Here is a 5,879-nt window from a genome sequence, read left to right as displayed (position 1 = left end):
GGGGGGAATGATGATGCTGTCATGGGTAGGTGAATGCATTCAGGTTCAAAAAGAATGTGTCGTAGATCTATATCAGTGGGAAAAGTTCCAGCTGAGTGGCTACGGTCTTGAGAAGGATATTTTTTACCCCAACTGAAATATGAACCTTTTTTTTTTAAAACGGCGTCCGATAGCGTGCTTCTGTTGGAAATGTTTGTTACGTTATATATAATTAATGTCGAGTCTGCTCTACCAGCCACCTGTATGTGACGAATACCTGTACGAACGGCCTCTTTCCCTTTCCCTCCTCACGTGTTTTTTAACGTACAGAATTACGCTATGTAAGACGCCCAATTGTATAAGACTGCCACTTTTCTCCTCGACAATGGGTGGTCGTCTTAGACAATTTCGGCTGTAGATTATCTTATTTCAAGGTGATGAATTCAACCACGTTACCGTGATTAATAAAATAGCATTTTCTTCCTTTTGTTATTCTTTTACTATAGGAGTATCCTCAACCCTTCCCGGATAAGTTTTGTACTTCTGCCCCCACTGTTGTGCTTGTTAAAAAATATGCCAACTTGTATTCAAGATAGATTAGTTATTTTTTTCATCAAAAGTCAGACAAATAAATAAAAAGCTTTAAGAGGACACTAATAATAATTCCAAATGCCTCAAAAGTGACGAGCGCCTGATTCCACCGTATCGTGACTTTGCCCCGGCTTATCTTTCCTCTCATTCCTCTGTTTATTGTGACTAAAGTTGAAATGGCTAGACTCCTCACATTGGTGACTGTTGTGTTGCAGTTCGGCACCTTGAAGTCGCACGCAAAAGACCCGAGTTCGAATCCGTTGGGGGGGGGGGGGGAGAGAATTTTATACAGTATCTTGGTCATTCTGCCAGGATTGTTTCCCTCTCAGCCCGGGTTGGTCGTGATAGGCAGGGTGGAAGCCCAACTACAAATTGATCTTAATTGTGTAGAAGAGTCCTAAAACTTCTATATTAATAATAATAATTTTAAAAAACCCTCTCTACTCTGTTTGCTGAACGCACGAGTTCAGTTCCCAATAGCATATCCACACTTACTTTTTGGTATATCCAACGCAGCCAGGGTTGGCCCAAACAAGCAGATTCAAAGCAGCCTGCCTCCTAAATGGCGAAACTGTGTCAATGGGGGCTGAACACTTTTTCAATGTACACGAACTTCGTTCCCCATCGTTTACACTCCACACCAGACAAAGATGCTCCGTCCTTGAAAGGAACTTATTGAGTCTAATGCGGCATAAAACCCTTCACAAAAACAAATTATGCAAACACGATCTTGGCCATCGTGAGATAAAAAAGGAAGAAAAAAAGACTGATTCCGATAGCGATGAAGTGATAAAGAATTCTATGAAATTTTGAGTAATTCGAGACCCTTCCAACTCCCCCCTCCCGTTTCCCCCTTTCCTGTCTCTTTCCTCTCTCGTCCCTGTTACTGCCTCTGTCTGTGACTCTCTGTCTGTCTGTTTGTCTGTCTCTCTGTCTGCCTGTCTGTCTGTCCGTCTGTCTGTCTGTCTGTCTCTCTGTCTGTCTCTCTCTCTGTCTCTCTCTCTCTCTCTCTCTCTCTCTCTCTCTCTCTCTCTCTCTCTCTCTCTCACCAGCTCCTCTTCTCTCTGTCTCTGACTCTGTTTCTTTCTTCCCTCTTTCTCTCTCCCGTTTTCTCTATAATCCATACGCTCTACATCTCTCCTTTCATATTCCCCCTTTTCTCTTTGTCACTGTTTCTCTCCTCCCCATTTCGTACTCTCTCTCTCCTCTTTCTCCCCCTCTCTCTCTCTCATTCTCTCTCTCATACACTCTCTCTCTCTCTCTGCCGCCCCCTCACTCTTCCGCTTTCTCTTTCTCTCTCTCTCTCTCTCTCTCTCTCTCTCTCTCTCTCTCTCTCTCTCTTTCTCTCTCTCTCTCTCCCGCCCACCCTTCAGTTCCGTGCTGGAAAAAAGAAAGAACCCCCTAACCCCAACCCTCCGATTATGTCTGCATGCAAGGAAAGCAACACCAGGTATAAACTGCATGGTGTCTCCCCAACGTTGTGACAGCCAAGCGATAAGCAGGTATCCATAACTTCCTGGTCTGAGAGGAGTGAAATAGAGCAGGTAATTTACCAGCTTAACTTTTTGTCCTGAAAGAAATGCAAAAAAAAAAAAAGGCGCTACTTTAGCGAAATTCGTATGTGCTGGTTGGTCTTCATGGTGGGTTAATTGAGTTCGAATCTCCGGCTTAGCCTTCTTAAGACCAGGTTACTTAAGGAGTTTGTAATGTTTTTCCAAACCTCTTGGTTTTGTTCTATCCGAGATGAGAAACCGACACACACACACACACACACACACACACACACACACACACACACACACACACACACACACACACACACACACATACACATACGCACATACACACAGAGAGACAGAGAGAGAAAGAGAAAGAGAGAGAGAGAGAGAGAGAGAGAGAGAGACGGAAAGAGAGAGAGAAAGACAATGAGAGAGAGGGAGAGAGAGAGAGAGAGAGAGAGAGAGAGAGAGAGAGAGAGAGAGAGAGAGAGAGAGAGAGAGAGAGAGAGAGAGAAAGAAAGAGAGACAGAGAAACAAAAAGAGAGACCAAAGAGAGACCCCAAAACTCGATTCTAAAATTGCCTTCCTCAGCTGAAAGAGTTTTAAATCCAACCGTACATTAACCTAGACCCCCCCCCCCCGCCCCTCCCCTTCTCATAGATGATCAAAGCTGGGGAACACAGTCAAACCTGTCAGGATTACCCATTGTCGGGGAGAAACGTGGTCATCCTAGACAGTCTCTTGTCTCTATCTCTTGGATGATGTCATCCAGTAAAAAAACAACAACCCAAAACGAAAAACCACTCCCCCCCCCAAAAAAAAAAAAAAAAATCCAAAAAAAACCCAACAACAACCGCAAGTGGAAAGTGGGAAGCAGTTTTTTGTTTTTGTACAGATCATTGTCTTGGACAGGTGGTCATTTGAGTAGGGTCGACGAAAGTCGCATTAATTTGGAAAATATACAAATTCTGCTTGAAAAAAAAAAAAAAAAACGTCAAAAGATATGATGACCTATTTTTTACACTGCACCTCGATGTTATCTTATCAAAAATTCTGTTTTGTTTTGCTTTTAAGTATGAAGCATTGTGATAAAGAGCTGTTTTGCATTTTCTAAGCTCCAACATGATGTCTATGCCTTTAAGAATAGTTATTTCGAGGGCGGAGGTAGGGGAGGGTAAAAGTTAATAGTCAGTCTGAACTCCCCATTCGGAACTTACTTGACCCACTACGCACATCGGGGGGGGGGGGGGGGGGGGGTTCAAGAATTTACTTTTATTGTTTTATATTTCATTTCCGTTATGCTCTAACACTGACTGCCTGAGAACATCTTATTGTCCCAGAGAAAAGCGAAACGCTCGTGGGAACCACTCTTCATGGAACATAATCGACAAGGGAACTAACACAAGAAAAACCTCATACATGTAAAATGTAAAGGGGGATGCAATCCTGTAAAGCCTCGCCCTGCGGTCCTCCCTCCCAATCCCCCACCTCCCCACCTCCCCACCCCAGCCCCCGATTCCTCCCCTCGTGTTTTTTTTTCTGTCCACGATTCATCCAGTCAGTCGGGAAGCTCCGCGCCTCGCCAGGCCAGCAGAGCCAAACTCGCGCCACTTGTCTCTGACACTCTCGTCTGATCTGTCCCTCCCTCCCTTCCTCCCTCTCTCCTTCCGACTTCCGACCGCTTGCCAGACTTGTTATCGTGCGTTGACCACAACATCACTGGTCAAACCACGAGTCGGTTGGTGGTACGGTAGTAAGACTTACTGCTTCAGCTCAGTGAGTTAGGTACGCGCTTTTCTTTTCATCGCAGTCTTTAATTATTATCAAGACACCTGGAAAAAAGACGTCCTGCTAGTGTCGTGATTCGTGGTTCGTGTTTATTTTGTTTTCTGTCGTCTGCTGCCGGACAGTTTCTCATCGAAGTTCTCCAGTGTGAAGTGTTCGTTCCGTGGATAGACACACAATTGGATTTTTTAAAGTCGGTCTTTTGGAGGCGGGCTTGGAAAAAAGAAAACAATGACTAAGCTGATTCTCCCAGGTTTACAACTTTATTCTTCACTGGATTTCCCAGACCTGTAAGTAGCCCAAACTACTCTTGCACTGGTAGATTATAAATATTACACAATATGAACTGTCCGATACCATAATTCAAATTTTATGTGAATTGCCCTCAACACCACTTTTAGGATCTAGTCTAGATCTAGATTAGATCTAGATCTAGATACTAAAATTTTTTTGTCTGTAGAGATTGATTTGTCTTCTGAGGATAAGACTTGCTCTCCGCTTTACTGCATCTGGACAAGGCATATATAGGTGAAAGGTTTCTTTGATTATTAACCGAATCAATTCTTATTTGGTGCTAAAACATATCCTAGCTAGAAAAGACTACTGACTGATTTTCACGTTGATCGATCTATTCGCTGAAATGGAAGCATCATTAGTTTGAATTCAGGATTTGTAAGAATAAGTAAAGGAGTAAATCCTCCGAAATAAAATAGCAATCCATGTGGTCTTTGCGGTTTGGGGAAACCTCTGGTGATATATGAAACCTTATGCAAGCTCTTCCATATAATTAATGAGTTGATTTGCTACAGGGGTATTTGTCTGAAATGATAATATAACACATTTTGCATCCGCCCTCTCCCTTTCCCCGACATAAAGAAAGTCAGTATTGGCATGGTAACAAAGTATTGTAGTATCAAAAGTGATCTATTATGATAACTGAATAACGAAGATTTGTTAAAAATACTGTGGCGTCGGTAGATTAGTGGTCAGGCTAGCGCACTCGTAATCGTATGGTTGCTGGTTGGGGGGTTTGAGCCTCATCTCGGTCCGACGTTGTGTCCTTGGGAAAGCACTTTACACGAAATTCCCATTTGGCTTTTTCCTTTCGGAGATGGACGTTAAACTCGCAGGTCCCGCCTCTTAAATAACCTAATAGTGTTGAAAGAGCCGTTAAGCCGATACCGTTGCACCATTTTCCATTTTTAATACGGATATAAAACGTACATTTAAAAAGTCCCCAGCCTTAAATAGCTACACTCCTACAACTTCTTCAGGCATCAGATTTGGAGAAGACATTTTATTACAAGGTAAAAAAGTAAACTTGAAGGGGGGGGAAAAAATAATACGCAGTTAGCAAAACCGCATTGTCGCTACCTTTCAGTCGTCTTTTTTCCCTATCGTATACATCAGCATAAAAATATTGCGTAGGACGTTTCAATTCCCATTGCCAAGCTGGCAGACCTTTTGTGGACATCATTTTTTCATCTCTGTGGCTGTCTGCATGTGTTAACCCTTTTTAAAGACGTAGCGGGTACAATATGTGCGACGAGCCAGAGACCTAAGGCAAAGTTGCGCAACATTTGAACCACCAAGCATAAACCAGAGACACGAATTTGTACATTTTATAGTATCCATAGTGTTGATTGTCTTTTCATTTCAAGTTTAAGGTAAAAAACCCACAACACACAACAAAAACAAAACAACAACAACAGGCCAGAGTTGAAAATCTGTATGAATAACGCAGTTATACGCTTTTGTGCTTATAATTACTTTTAAGCCTTGTTACAGAATGTGCCTTTTCAAAGCGTTAAAGTATGTTCATACGTTCTTGTGCATATCGCACTCTTATTGACGTCTCAGGGTTGTATGCGTGTTCAGGCTTCACTTATTCTGAAGGAACATAGTTGGAGTGTGGTGGGGTGTGTACGCTTAATTACCACAGTTTAAATTCGCGAAATGTTTTACTATTAAGTAAATGTGTTGGGGGTGGAGGTGAGGGGCGGGATGGGAAGGGATTTTTTTTTA

At 42.7% G+C, this 5,879-nt stretch overlaps 1 protein-coding gene across 1 annotated transcript in view; it reads left to right on the top strand.

Moving 5' to 3' along the window:
- Positions 1-3,673: 3,673 nt before the first annotated feature.
- LOC101856751 (receptor-type guanylate cyclase Gyc76C) overlaps positions 3,674-5,879 on the top strand; it is a gene marked incomplete in the record, with an annotated part of 235,481 nt that continues 233,275 nt past the window's right edge. Inside the window, 1 exon segment of the mRNA XM_035971646.1 lies at positions 3,674-4,144.

Source organism: Aplysia californica, unplaced genomic scaffold (assembly GCF_000002075.1).
Source record: "Aplysia californica isolate F4 #8 unplaced genomic scaffold, AplCal3.0 scaffold00475, whole genome shotgun sequence".
Lineage (NCBI taxonomy): Eukaryota > Metazoa > Mollusca > Gastropoda > Aplysiida > Aplysiidae > Aplysia > Aplysia californica.
This window is presented reverse-complemented; position numbering and strand designations above follow the sequence as displayed.